Here is a 15,524-nt window from a genome sequence, read left to right as displayed (position 1 = left end):
GTGTCCCCTGCATTGGCAGGCAGACTCCCAACCACTGCGCCACCAGGGAAGCCCTCCACCTTTTCTGTAAGCCAGAATCACTGGTAGCCTCTTCAGTTGGACCTACCGGAAAATGGCAGCTCATGGGGATTCAGGTTTGGGTCTCACAGGGAATATCTGTAGATGAAGAAACCATCAAATAATAATAATAATAATAATAATAATAATAATACACAAGCACATAGCACTCTCCTATGTGCCTGACACGCTGCTGTGTTATATATAATTAACCTAATTATACTTCACAACCACTATGAGGTTGGTACCACTGCATCACTTACAGATGAGAACATGAAGGTACAAAAGGTTATATAACTTGGCCAAGGTCACAGATCTTGTAAGTCTGGCTTGAATCCATGGTCTTGACCCTCATAAGGCATTTGCATAACCTGCAGAGCAAAGAATGAAGAGTTGCTCAGGTGGTCATTTCCATAAAAACTACTCTATAGTATATATTGTGCAAGGGGGCTGGCATTCCCAAAGAATAAGGATCCACCAAAATATTAATATTAAAGCATAAAAATTAAACATTTATAGCAACAATAGGATAGTCAATTATATTAATTTATATATCACATTTATAACAATAATTATGATAATGATATAAGAGTAATAATTATATTGTAAAATAATATCAATATTAATTAAACTATTAAATATTTTATTAAATATTAATGATCAATACTAATAGCTACCATAATTGAGCATTCACTGTAAGTCAGACACCTAATGGATATTTACTTGTTTTTACAACGAGGAGGTAGGGGCTTTTACATTAAATTTTTTTTAATTTTAATTTTTTAAACATTTCAACATTTTTGAGTTATAGCTGACAAATAAAATTGTAAGGTATTAAAGTTTTCATCATGGTAATTTGACAATACATGTGTACATTGTGAAACTGTTCCCCTCACCTAGCTAATTAACACGTCCATCACCTCTCATATTTATCTTTGTGTGTGTGTGTGTGTGGTGAGAACATTTAAAATCTACTCTTAGAAAATCTCTATTATACAGTACAGTGTTAACAACTATAGTCATCATGTTTTACATTAGATTCTCTGACCCTATTCATATTATAACTGAGAATTTGTACCCTTTTACCAGCCTCACCCTATTTCCCTCCCCCCACCAACCCCGCCCCAGCCCCTGGCAATACCTTTTCTACTCTCTTTTTCTACGAGTTTGACTTTCTTTTCAGACTCCACGTATAAGTGATACCATGCTGTATTTGTCTTTCTCTGTCTGGCTTATCTCACTTAGCATAATGTCCTCAAGCTCCACCCATATTGTCCCAAGTGGCAGAATTTCCTTCTTTCTCATGGTTGAATAATATTCCAATATATAGAGATGAGTATTTTGAATCTGACCTTGGAACTTCTCTTCCTCCACCGAATCCCAACAGCATCTTACTTGGGGAGGACGTTGTGGTGGTTATTTGTTCATGAGCCTGTCTCCTCCAACTGATTGTGAGTTCTCCGCCCGCACGCTGATTCTTTATAATCCCCAGATCGCCAACATCTGGGTCAGTGCACTTCGTGGAGTTGAATGAAAGAGGTTTCACAGGCAAATCTAAGCAGAGGCAAAGCTACACACTCCTGTGTGCAGATACCACGTAGAAGGAACGTTTATCCCTTTCCCCACCCTCACTGCCCCACTGGGCATTTGGCAACCCTCACATGATCAAATAATAACCCTCCTTGCCATCATTCTCCGTGGATGTGGGTGCCCCCGGGATGTGACAGCTCACGAGGATCACTGTCAAACCCATTTTAGCTTTTCTTTCTAAATTCCCAGACTTTGTCTTTTTGAGCCATCTCCAGAACCTTCCCAAGGGGGATTTTCCTTGCTCTTGTAAACTAGAGATTTATGTTCCTTATGTGGACTTTTCCCAGCTTAGCTGAATTCTCAGTTGTGGGTGTTTATTTTTCCTTCAGGCGGAAGTGTGTGAAACAGAGGACGTTGGAGAAACTGCTTTGTGGTGAGATTCTTAGACTAGTTCTTACCTGAGAGGGGTAACTGTGAGGAAATTCCTGGCGTAGGGGAAAAATGTTGGTTCTGGAATCAGAAAAACACGTGGGTTTGCCTCTGGGAGCCCTGTGACTTTGGCAAGTTATCTGCTCTTTCTAAACCTCCCCACGTCCTTATCTATAAAAGAGGAATGATGATCTCTATCCTGGGGGGATGCAGAGAGGATAGTCATGACTATGCATCGCCTTCTCGTCCAATCCTGATACTTATTTTTGTTGCAGTCTGTCTTCCCTCTCACCACCTTTTCGCCACCACCATTATTTCCATTCATTTTTGGTGCTTGTTTTGGACCCTATCCCTCCTTCCAGCTGTTCCAACTTTTAAAGTTGTTCCTTTCATCCCCTTGCTTTCTATCCTATATAATTTGGGTCTCCTTATGAATCTTTTTTTTTTTTTTAATCTCAAGTGCTTTGTATTTTTGAAAGAAAATCCCATTTTATAATTGTGGACATTAGTAGGCTTAGTTAAAACACAGTGAGTTGAATCGATCCAGCTGTTGGAGCCAGGATTTCTGCTGGAAAACAGATTGTGATGTATGCTTCCACCACTTGCCCCCTGCCTTTGGGGCGACTTTGATGGTTAAAATGATGTCAAGCCACAGTGTGTGTCACTGAATGTCAGCTGGGAATGGGTCTTGTAGATTCACACCTAATAGCTTTCGATGAAAGGAGTTAGAAAAAGAGGATCAAAACAAACCAAGCAAATGCAGAAGAAAAGAAGTGGTTAATATAAAACCAGAAAGTAAGGATTGAAAAATGACCAACATTTGATTAGTAAATTTAAGAGATTGTTTTCTGAGAAACAAACACATTTTTAAGAGGACAAGTTATTGAAAACATCAAAGAAGAAAAGGAAATGAGGAAACCTAAATATCCCAAGTTAACAATGAGAAACAAGATATGAAGTTATAATAGGGATATTTAAATTATAAGAGGGTGCTATATGCAACTCTGTGTGAAGATTTCTCAACTTCCTCCCTATTGGCCTGGATGATTCTTTGCTGTGAGGGGCTGTCCTGGGCATTGCAGTATGTTTAGCAACATCCTAGGCTTCTACCCACTAGATGCCAGTAGCACCCCCTGTCTCCAAGTTATAACAACCCCAAATGTCTCTAGATGTTGCCAAATATCTAGAGGGGGAGAAATCACCCCTGGTTGAGAACCCCTGTTCTATATTAATCACTTTGGAAAATTTTAGTGACATGGAAAATATTCTAGGGAAATATTAATGATTTTACTAAAACTTTAATATATACATACGCATCTATGTGTATGTGTCTCTATATATGTATAAAAACCAGGAAAAAACCTTTGCAAAGTTGTCAACATGTCACCTTTAAAGAACAAAATTCTGGGTCAAAAGGAATTTATCAGTGAGTTGTATTCCACGCTCAAGAGATAATAAATTTTCATTCTCCATAAACTGCCAAGGCGACCAACTGTCCTGGTTTCCCTCAGACTGAGTGGTTTCCTGGGATGCAGGACTTTTACTGATAAAACCTAGAAAGCCTTGGGGAAACCTGGACAGATTGGTCATCCTAAACCTTTCCCATAGATAACGGGAGAGAGTACGCCAATTCAGCACTACACACGGGAAACCACAGGCCATATCCACTTATGAATATAAATGAGAACATAGTAGACAAAGAAACATAGATATTAAATCACGTGGTATGTAAAAGTAGTATTTTAATTTATTTGCTTGTTTGCTTAAGAAGCTCTGTTCCAATAAAATACTTTGTGAGGTCTGAATTTGTTGCAGCAAGGGTGGTGTGGACAGCCCTTTCTGGGTCTGTTTCTCCCTAAACCCCAACTTCTCCTTTCTTCCCTACTCATTCCTAAACCCACTCCCACATATTCCCTGAGGGGCTCCATAGAACCCTAGTGCTCTCCAAAGGACAGCTGGAAATCCAACATTAGAAGAATAATCATCATGATGAAGCAGGGTCTAAACCAGAAATATAAGATGGTCCAACAGAGTTATTTTGATGTAGATCAAAAGGTATTTGATATACAAAATCCATGTGATTTAAAACAAAAAAATGACAACCAACCTTCATTAAACTAGAAGTAGAAGTATGCTCCCCTAACCTAATGTTGATTATCTTTTTTCAAATCACTAGCAACATCATTCATAATGGAAGCCTTCCCATTAAAGTCAGGAACAAGGAGTCCTGTGATCATCCTTAATTTAATAATTTTTAAGAAGTTTTAGCCAATGCAGTAAAGCAGAAAAAACAGATAAGATAAAGATAAACTAGAAAGAGAGAGAGAAACATGTAATTATGTGCAGATGACCTGATTGAATCAATGGAAAATTTTAAGAAATAATCAGACCGTTAAAAAAAAGAACCAAAACTTCCTCTAGTTTTAAAAATTAACCTAATAAAATTCCAAAAAGAAAGACTTTTAAAAAGAACTCATCAAAATTAAGTGAAAACAACCTCAAAGTTAAAATTAGGTGAGAGTAGCCATAAATTTTTACGTGAAAAATAAAAGAGGTCTTACACTACCAAATTTAAAACATAGTAAAGCTACAATAATTCAAACAGTATGGGCCTAATGCAAAATAGACACCTAGATACATGGAATTAAATATAAAATCCCATAAATACTCCCAATCATAGGTAAGAATAAAATCCATGGTAAAGGTAGAAGTTCGAATCAATGGAGAAATGACCATTAAGTGAAAAATGATGCTGTGATGTATGATAAACTATTTGACAAAATAAAGTCAAACACTTACCTTATGTCATGTAGCAAAATTAATTAATATAAGTAGATTGAGTCACCTGTAAACAGTAAGACTATAAAAGAATTAGAAATATAGATAAACCTTTATTTGAACACTGGATGGAGGAGCCTTTTATTTTAGTCATTAAAAGGAAGGCAAAACTATAAGTTATATATTAAACAAAATAAAAAATGAAAACCAAAAAACACCATAAATATCAAAAGGAAGATGACTAGGAGAAAATATATACATTATGGGAGTAAAATGATTATTGGTTTTATTATGTAAAGAAGAGTTATTATAAATTAGTAAGAAGATAAATGTATAAGTAGAAAAAAGGGTGGGGATATGCATAATCAATTTCCAAAGAAGAAATATAAATGGTGAATTAAAGCTATAAAAAGCTATTCAATAACATTACAGTAAAATCAATGCAAACTAAAACAAGATACTGTGTTTTGCCTATCAAATGGGGGAAAAAATAGTGACAATTATTGAGGTGGTGGGGACAGCCAGATGCTATACAGATAGGCAGAGATGTCACCAAGATATGTATACAAAGATGGTCATAACGACATGATAGGGAAAAGGGAAATTAGCTACTCAGCAGCAGATGCTTACAGAAAATATATACAAGGGACAACTATATATAGTGAGTCAAACCATGGTCTTAAAGAACAGGAGGAAATATTAATGATCGATAAAATAAAAAATTATAAAAAGAATCTGCAGTACATGATACCACTTCAGCCAAAAACCAAAACATATCTGTATCCACACATCAAGAAAAATTGTGTAAGGGTGGATATAGTGCCAGTAATTCTCTGACTGGTGACTTGTATTTTCTTCTTTGCACATTTCTATATTACCCAAATTCTTCTGTGTTATTTCTTTAATCATAAGAAAAAATCATATTAAATATTTATTTTAAAAATTTCAATATGGCTGATCAAGAAGCTGACTGTCCTTTGAGTTCTTTATTTTATTTTATTTTATTTATAGTTTAGACTAACTCATATTGTTTATTTATTTATTTATTTATTTATTTAATTTATGGCTGTGTTGGGTCTTCGTTTCTGTGCGAGGGCTTTCTCTAGTTGTGGCAAGCGGGGGCCACTCTTCATCGCGGTGCGCGGGCCTCTCACTATCGCGGCCTCTCTTGTTGCGGAGCACAGGCTCCAGACGCGCAGGCTCAGTAGTTGTGGCTCACGGGCCTAGTTGCTCCGCGGCATGTGGGATCTTCCCAGACCAGGGCTCGAGCCCATGTCCCTTGCATTGGCAGGCAGACTCTCAACCACTGCGCCACCAGGGAAGCCCGAGTTATTTATTTTTAGCCTACTTTCTTTCATGACTTATCAAACTTGTAGGTCAGAGATAAACAGAACATTCTTTCAGTGGGATGATGAAGACTCAGAGAGGTTCCAAAATCACAAATATTTCCCTTTGTGGGGAAATATTCCCTTAGGGGCTTGGCGGCGCATTTGAAATCGATCAGTTTAGACTAAGTATTGCCCTTCCCTTTCCTCTTTAAATTCAGGTACCTGTGGATGGGGTAACAGTGCCTGAGTCCTTGTAGGTGCTCAATAAACGTTGATTGACTTGAATTGAAGACAGAGGCACCATAAGATTACTTTGTTAGTTACATCAGATTGTTTTCCTCAAAGAACAATATAGACACAGGGATTTCTGCAAGATTTGTCTTATAGGTGTGACTGATTTTATTCCTGAGGTTACTATCTAACTGGCGCATGGAGAACAAGAGGACACAGAATGGCCAGCATAAAAGCACAGCTACTGAAAAGTAGGAATGAAGTGGAATAGCACATTTCTCTAAACATATTTCTTTTCAGATCCACCCTTAGAGGAGCCGTATTCTTGGTAGATAGATTCTTGCCTGGTTGTTGGTCCAAGTAAGGCATTCATTCATTCATTCATTCATTCACTCACTTATTACTGTAAGGCATCTGTGAGCTGTGTGATTCAGGCTTAGGTTCCCCATCACTGTTAATAAAACACAGACAACCAAAAAGTAATTTCCTAATACCTCAAGTTCTTTATTTGTATCTCTTGGACACTGGGAAATGGGCACAAAACCTATGGACACTTTTTCCTTATTCCTATTCTCTGTTCTTGTGATTCTGCATAATGGAACCTGAAGATTCAGCATGGCAACAGTTGAAGGTGAGTTAGGGAAATAAACTGAATACGTAGACCAGAATTCTCCTTAGTATGTAGGAAGAAGGAAAGTTACCTGCTATGTTTTAAAGACTGTTGGAAGTACTTCACATCCCTTCTTATTTAATTCTCACACCAATGATTCAAATTAGATAACATCATCCCCGTTTTGCAGATGAGGAAATGAAAGTTTATGTCCAACAGGTATATAAACTTGAATTAAGTCGGATGTATCTAATTCAGCTTTAAGATGAACACGCCACTTTGCTTGCTTTAGTCTCCGTTCCCGTTCGTTGTCTTGGTGTAATTATGAATAGTGGTTCCTTGCACACCTCAAAAGTGTCTGAATGATAAATTACCTTGTCACCTATTAGAATTGCTATTGACTTCAAGTAGCAAGAAGCCAAGATTCAGGAGGTTTAGACATTAGGGACTTTATAATCTCACAGATCAAGCAGTACAGTTAGGATAGCACCAGGTTTGAGTAATTCAGAGGCTCAACAACACTGAAGACTGAGGTTCCTTCTGTCTTTTCCTTGGCCAAGCTTTCTAGGTTGATTCTGCCCCGTTGGCCCTGCTGTTTCAGGCAGCTTTCTCACACACCAATGGCTAAAGGCAGACAAAGGTCCGTTTCTTCCTTATATCTCTTTATAAGAACAAAGAAGCTTTGCAAGCAGCTCCTAGCACATAGCCCCTCATGAGTCACACGTTCTCTCTTCAACCAATCATAGCAAGGGAATGGGGGGGTGTCACATGATTAGCTTGGACTAATCAGGATTTTTCTCAATCAACACAGGGGTCCACTGGACAAGGAAAGAGAAACTGGACTCTTTCAGAAGGGAAGACGTAGAAAGTGGATGTTTTGGGGTCAGCAAAGAATAGCGACCACTGTAACTTGTAGGTGGAGAGAGGCCAGCCAGTTTGAAGGACCACAGATCGCTATTTTCACGACCCCAGCCTCCCTCTCTCAAAGACTGTGACTTCTGAGAGGTTATGTCTGCCAGTCAGAGGTGGGAGTAGGGGGTCACTGTCGGAAGAAAATGCAAACCCATAGCTATAAGCAATGTCATACATCTCCTAGGATCCTACGATGGCATTTGAGAAAGCTTTCAACAAATAGTGGCTTTTGAACTGAGAAGGATGAGGAGGGGTTTGCTCTGAGCTATTGGTAGAGACAGTGAAGGGCATTCCAGGCAGAGGGAACTGCATGTGCAAATGCCTGGGGATGAGAAAGAGCCTGGTGTGTTCAGGAAACTGCAATAGCCCCATGGCAGTGATCGAATATGAGGTTAAGAAGGTGAGGAGGGCCATGTCCCAAAGGGTGGGCATAACATGCCAAGAAGAGGAGATTTTTTTTTCCTAGGGAGTCACTGATAGATTTTAAACTTGGAAGTGGTCAGACTTCCTATTGTTGCCCTGAGGAAATTCTATTAGCAGAGAGTCAAGACTTCTAGGTCAGATATTTTCATTTTTTTTCAAGGGGCTGGGAATCCCAGCTGGTGTATTGTAGAGAGGTTACTTAGGGCCGAGGTGAGGTACACACAGCTCTGAAAATGCTTGACCTTGGAATTGTTCCAGAAGAAGAATGTTTCTTTGCTTCATATATGTATTCCTGATAGTTTGTGACGGAGAATTCACCAAAATTTTTTTTTCCCTCTTGGGCACAAGCTACACTACTTTTCCCAGTGTCTCCAGGGGTTGGGTAAGACCTTGTGGTTGTTATGTCCAGTAGATGGTGGGCATTAGTGATATTCCCATTGTCTAGGCCATCCTCTGTGCTCTCTTTTCCCATCCACTTGCCAAATGAAGAAGACCCCAAGGACGTAGAGAAGGGCAGAGCTACCAAAGGGAAGGAGGCTGAATCTCTGAATGACTGTATGGAACAAAGCCCTCTGCTGACTTTTGTTGTACTTCGTATTATAGAGAATCAAACTTTTACTGAGGTTGTTGTTTGTTACAGCATCTAATCTAACCTAATACATGCCTCACAGGCATCTACACACCCTTGAAATACCAGGGAAACTGACAAAACAGCTTCTTGACAAAGTCAAAGAAAATGTACTGAAATACGGGGAGGGTAGCAGCACTAAGAAGATTGAAAGGGAGACCGTCTGTGGAGTGAGGACAGGATGTTCTATCCTGCCTGGTTATGGTGAGGACGGCAGGACACTGTTTATGGAAATCACCCAGCAGGAGTTGTATCTTAATGGAATAAGTTAGGAGAAGTTTTTTTGGAGTTGGTAGCTATTAGTCTTAGAAACATGTGTAAAAGGGAGATAGTGAAGATGAAATGAGATGATGATTTTCAAGCACTTAGCACAGGACTGACCCAATAACACGGAGATAGATGTAATAGTAATTACTGGTTCTTACGGGCATTTTTACTGTTAAGAAGTGACTGGGCTCAGAGAGCAGTAGTTTTAGGAGAAGAAGGCATTTCAGGCTGTGGGGGATGATATAAGCAAGGTTGGAATGATGAGAGGAGCTTCCAGAGAGAGTATGATGATAGAGACTGTTGGGAGTGGTGTTGGTGGTGTTTTTGGTGTTGGTGAAGGGTTGGTGTTGGTGGTGGGACTGGTGTTGGTGGTGGGTTGCAGGGAAGAAGGGTGGGGAAGGAGAGGAAAGACACCAGGTGGAGGAATTGAAAAGCTCTGTTTATAGCTTGATGACCACGTCTGCCCAGAGTGAACTCGGATCATTCCCATTGCCACCAGGCACCCTTCTTTGCAGCATGCTGGCGCCTAATCATATCTTGAGTGCTATTTCCAAGAAGCTCAAAGGGCTTTCTGGAACTTATCTGCTTGCTTGTCCCAACAGCCCTGCATTATCACCCCCATCTCACAGATGGAAAAACAGGTAACCTACTTACCCAAGGTCAGAGTGTGACTCAGTGGCCCATGTGTAAACAGATTCCAGATTTCTCTACCTTCAGGTCTTTTCTATGAATCCTCCAGGCTAGCTTTGGGCTGCCAAACAGGCAGCATTTCTTTTTCCTCAAAAAGAGCCATTAAACATCCGGATTCCTCAAGTAATTCAGTTATTAGCTAGACTCTGACCTTTAAAGACAAGAAGTTTGATTTTCAAACTAAATATTCTCTATTTGCAAATGAAGCAACTGACAAAGGATTAACCTCAAAAATATACAAGCAGCTCATGCAGCTCAATATCAAGAGAAACAAACAACACAATCCAAAAATGGGCGGAAGAGCTACATAGACATTTCTCCAAAGAAGTTATACAGATTGCCAACAAACACATGAAAGGATTCTCAACATCATTAATCATTAGAGAAATGCAAATCAAAACCACAATGAGGTATCACCTCACGCAGGTCAGAATGGCCAACATCAAAAAATCTACAAACAATAAATGCTGGAGAGGGTGTGGAGAAAAGGGAACCCTCTTGCACTGTTGGTGGGAATGTAAATTGATACAGCCACTATGGAGAACAGTATGGAGGTTCCTTAAAAACCTAAAAATAGAACTACCATATGACCCAGCAATCCCACTACTGGGCATATACCCTGAGAAAACCGTAATTCAAAAAGAGACATGTACCACAGTGTTCACTGCAGCTCTATTTACAATAGCCAGGACATGGAAGCAACCTAAGTGTCCATCAACAGATGAATGGATAAAGAAGATGTGGCACATATATACAATGGAATATTACTCAGCCATAAAAAGACATGAAATTGAGTTATTTGTCGTGAGGTGGATGGACCTAAAGTCTGTCATACAGAGTGAAGTAAGTCAGAAAGAGCAAAACAAATACCGTATGCTAACACATATACATGGAATCTAAAAAAAAAAAAAAAGGTTCCGATGAACCTAGGGGCAGGACAGGAATAAAGACACAGAGGTAGAGAATGGACTTGAGAACACGGGGAGGGTTAAGGGTAAACTGGGACAAAGTGAAAGAGTAGCATTGACGTATATACACTACCAAATGTAAAATAGATAACTAGTGGGAAGCAGCCGCATAGCACAGGGAGATCAGCTCGGTGCTTTGTGACCACCTAGAGGGGTGGGATAGGGAGGGTGGGAGGGAGACGCAAGAGGGAGGGGATATGGGGATTATATGTATACATATAGCTGGTTCACTCTGTTGTACAGCAGAGGCTAACACAACATTGTAAGGCGATTATACTCCAATAAAGATGTTAAAAAAAAAAAAAGAAAAAGACTGATATGTACCAAGAAGAGATCAAAATGGTTTCTAATTAAATGCTGGACTCTGCAGTAAAAATCTGCTTTTGTTGTAAATCAAAATCAAGGGCACCTTCCAGAATGGAATAAAAGTGTGAAAATTGAATGTTAAAGTGATTTTCAAAATTCTAATTGAGTTTTAAGAAAAACACTTTCATTCTGGTATTTAAGGTATTACTAATTTGTCTGGTAACTTCAAGTAGCCACCTAATGTAACATGGATGTACATATAATGAAAAAAAAATCTTTTTTTGAAGACTACTACCCAAATCTAAAATACAGTTTTTCCCTTTTCTGGTCTTTGGTCAATTAAGGACTCATTTAGTTATGAGTAAGACTCATGGAAAACATTTAGTTTCCTAGATTTCTATACTTTTATTAATAGCCCTCCATACTTTGCATTTGACTTTTCGTTTGGCTGTGGTCTAAAGAATTCATGGACATTTAAAGAACAAATTTTAACAGTTTTTCTGAATTGATACATCGCTAGTGTCAGATTGCCTTCACGATCTCAGATACTAAGCTTCCAACTACTTATAGTTGCTGATAATTTGCTTTTATGTAGACCTAATGCCATTTCTTTAAACTGGAGTTTTCTTCAAGCTTTTTTATTGAATTCTTGGGAGTCAATAAAAACTTCTAAGTGAGAAAAAAAAAACAAAACTAAATATTCTCTTAGAAGAACAAGAGAGGTGCTGGTTGACATTCTATGCTTTTGTTCCTAGAATTTATTATAAAAATGCTTAAGCAGACAGAAAAGTGAAGGAATTTTACAGTCAAATACCTGTGTACCCAGTGGCTAGATTCTACAATTAATGTTTTGTTAATTTTACTTTATTAGCTGAACTACTGCTAAAGCAGTGAAGGCGAAATTCTTTTCAATGACAGTCAAAATAAGTGATGCTATTAAAAATCTTTTAAAATATCTGCAAATGATAAGAAAAAGTCTTTAAAAAAATTCTTTACATCTTTCAGGTCTTTACCAATAGACTAGAGTATTTGCTACCAAAGGGAAATTATAGCAGGTTTCAAGAATGTTCATTTTCACATTGAGAATATATCCTAGCATGAGTCTTTAAAATAAACTGTCATGATATTCTACTAGATTTGTCTGTTTAAAAAAACCAAAAATCCCCTCCCACAGCTAAAAAATAAATCAAAACAGGGATTTAGAACAGGGAGTTTGGCAACCCTGGAATAGGTGCTTTAGGTCTTTCCTATGGGGAATGTGTGTGAGGTCAGGAGATAGAAAAGGCCTGGCCAGAGACTTGAAGGAGCCAAAGAAATCTTTACATCCTATTTTATGGAGGAGGCCCAGAGAGGCCAGGTGCCTTGCCTGAGGTCACACAGTGAGGGTCTTTCAGTGACAGAATTATACCAGTAACTTCTGATACTGGGGGCAGAGCTGGCAGAAAGTACTCAAAAGCTCATAGCATTTTGTCTGTGTCACCTTCGCCCCATTTTGACCATCCTGGAGGCTTCAATGAACACTTTATTTACAGGAAGCTATGTGCTTAAGCAATAAACAATAGTTGTGACTGCCACCACCAGCGTAGGTGCCAGAAATCTCCCTTTTGGGGAGTCTGGGGGGAAAAATGTTGGTTGGGAAAATTGGCTTGAATGTGGATTTAAATTGCCTTCAAAAGGCAGAGCTTTTGCTGCCCCTTAATGTGCTTTTGGCATGGCCTTCTCTGCCCAGAGGCTTTGCCCTGGATCCAGTTCCTGAGTTGCCCATGCTTACATCTTCTGAGGCCTCTAGCTGTTTACCTACGGGTAATATCTGGATGTACCGCCTGATCAAGAAAAGGAATACTGAAATAAAGCCTGAATATTGGTCTCCCTGCCACTCCTCCTGATTTAGCCAAGAGCAAAGAGGCTGTGGTTTCACTGGGATCCCTGCTAGCCTCTTCCTTGGAGGCAGGGCTACCTGCTTGGTAGACCACAGGGCTGGGACCCATTATTCTGAGAAATCCAGCCTCCTCTCTTGACCTGGCAAGTGCTCTCAGAACGGGTAGCCCCTAAGCTCCCAGCGGGAAGGAAGCAACAGAATCTCATGTCCCCGCTCTATCAGTTTGTCATCTTTGTCCTGTGCAAACCAGAGAGACCTTAATCTCTTGGGCGTCAGCCGGGATTCTGTCCCCAGCACTAAACTCATTTAAGGGAGAGGGGGTGTTTATTAATAATGAAGATAACCAAACAGTCCAGGCTGTGATATTCCCTGACCCGCCCCCAGGCGGGCCTTAATGACTGTTTGTGAAGTGTGCGGAGAGCCTCAGATGAAAGGCGCCCAGGTGAGCACAGCCCTGCCCACTGATGTCAGGACACCTGCTGAGCCCCACCCGCCTGGGGTCCAGCTGTTCCTGCCCCAGCTGGCCCCGAAGGCCTAGCTCCTGCCGGCACGCGGGTGGTGGTGCAATGGAGAGAGAGAGCCCAGTGGGGCAGGGGAGAGGCCAGGGTATGGGAGAGGCCAGGGTATGGGGGGGGGGAGGGCAGAGGGAGAAAGGAGGGAGATGCAGGTCAAGGAGAGAAAGAGGGTGAGAGTGAAGGAGTAGAAAGGGAGATGGGGTGAGGGGGCGGGAGGGAGAGAAGGAGGGCAAGGAATAACTCAGAAACAGGAAAAGAAAAGAGAGGGAGAGAGAAGGGGGAGAGAGGGAGGGGGGAGTCACAGTGAGAGACACTGAGAGAAGACAGAGAGGGGGGAGCGGAGGGGACCGATTCGGAGAGCGAGGGAAGGAAGAGAGAGAAAGGGAACAGGCAACAGGGAGAGAGGGAAAGAGGGGAACAAGAGAGAAAACAGGGGTGGAGTGATTCAATGCTAAGAAAGACTCACTTAAGATTTAGAGAACGAACTTATGGATATGGGGGGGAAGGGGGGAAGGGATAGTTAAGGAGTTTGGGATTGACCTGTACATGCTACTATATTTAAAATGGATAACCAACAAGGACCTACTGTATAGCACAGGGAACTCTGTTCAATATTATGTAACAACCTAAATGGGAAAAGAATTTGAAAAGGAATAGATACATGTATACGTATAAAATAAGAAAAATAAATAAAAGCAAAAAAAAAAAATATAAAGAAAGAAAAAGAAAGAGAGACCAAAAAGGAGAGAGAGGAGGGAATACAGAGAGATGGAGAGAATCAGACAGTAAGAGACAGAAACAGAGAGAGGGTAGTGTGAGACGGAAAGGGCTGGGAGTGACCACAGACAGGTATATACGGGAGAAAATGGCACACACAGGCACATGATGGGGCGGGGGCAGAGGAAAGTGACACGGAGCCGAGGGGCACAGACAGGAGAAGCAGATCGGCAAGGCAGAGCCTTTGGGGAGAGACACGGCCAACGACGAGCGCGATCCGGGAACTCCCCCTGCGCCCCGCGCCCCCCTCCCCGCGTCTTATCAGCGGCGCGCGGCCGGGCGGCCTTGGGCGCAAGGCGGCGGCGGCGGGGCCTTATTGCAGGTGCGCTGGCGCCGCCGAGTCTGCGGCGGCCGCTCCGTGGCCGGCCGGGCGGCCGGGCGGGTGGTGGCGGCGGCAGGCACGGCGCGAGCAGGGGCTTGCGGGCGCGGCCTCGGCTTCGCACGCAGGCCGGTGACCGCTGCTCGGCCGAGCGTCCTGGACCCGCGCCCCACCAGCCCGGCGCCCGCCCGAGCCCCGCCCCGATCCTGCCCCAACCACCTGACCTGAGCGGAGGCCGGGTGGCAACAGCCCCTGCCGTCCCCCGGGGCTTGCAATCGGTGGTGGTGGGGTGTGGATGGAGGGGGGCCAGGAGGCTGGGCTGAAGACGGCGTGTTTAGAAAGCTTCTGCATTTGAACAACATCTGTATTTCACAGCTCAATAAAAACCACCATTTTCCAAAGATGCTGTTCACACAACACGTATGTCAAATACATTCTTCGTACTTGCTTTGCTGAAGGCAGCGGAGCCCTAATGGGCTTGCATCTCAGCTTCGCCATTTACAAAGCTGTGGCCCTGGGTAAGCATCTTCCCCTCTCTGTGCCTCAATTTTCTCTGTCAAATGGGAGAATAAAAAAGTGCCTTCACCATAGGGCTGCCAGGAGAGTTAACGGAGTGCAAAGGTGTAATGCTTCAACAGTCCCGGCACATAAAAGTTGTTATTTAGGCGTTGGCTGGTGTTATCATCGTTATTGGGGCGTGGGGAGAGAGGGGTTGACAAGGAGCTGGTGGAAATCCACCTTCTGTTAAGCCCTAACATTGGTGCCTCTGAGTCTCCTTCCTCTGGGCTACAGAGAGAAGCCAGGAGTCCTGGGCCTGCCTGCTGGCCTCACTCCGGGATGGACGAGTCAGCTCCTGGCCCACAGTCTCATGCTCCTT

General features: G+C 41.7%; 2 long non-coding RNA genes across 2 annotated transcripts in view; one reads left to right on the top strand and one right to left on the bottom strand.

Moving 5' to 3' along the window:
* The window catches only part of LOC309639543, a 29,708-nt gene extending 16,087 nt beyond the window's left edge, over positions 1-13,621 (bottom strand). The window contains exon 1 of the long non-coding RNA XR_014251723.1: positions 60-13,621. This is a non-coding gene — a long non-coding RNA (uncharacterized lncRNA). The remainder of the gene's footprint in view (positions 1-59) is intronic.
* LOC309639549 overlaps positions 1-15,524 on the top strand; it is a 79,328-nt gene that overhangs the window by 5,252 nt on the left and 58,552 nt on the right. The window lies entirely within an intron of this gene.

The sequence above is a fragment of the Balaenoptera physalus genome, assembly GCF_965194825.1.
Source record: "Balaenoptera physalus genome assembly, chromosome: 12".
NCBI classification, from domain to species: domain Eukaryota; kingdom Metazoa; phylum Chordata; class Mammalia; order Artiodactyla; family Balaenopteridae; genus Balaenoptera; species Balaenoptera physalus.
Note: the sequence above shows the minus strand (reverse complement) of the source record. Positions and strands in the feature narration are given on the sequence as shown.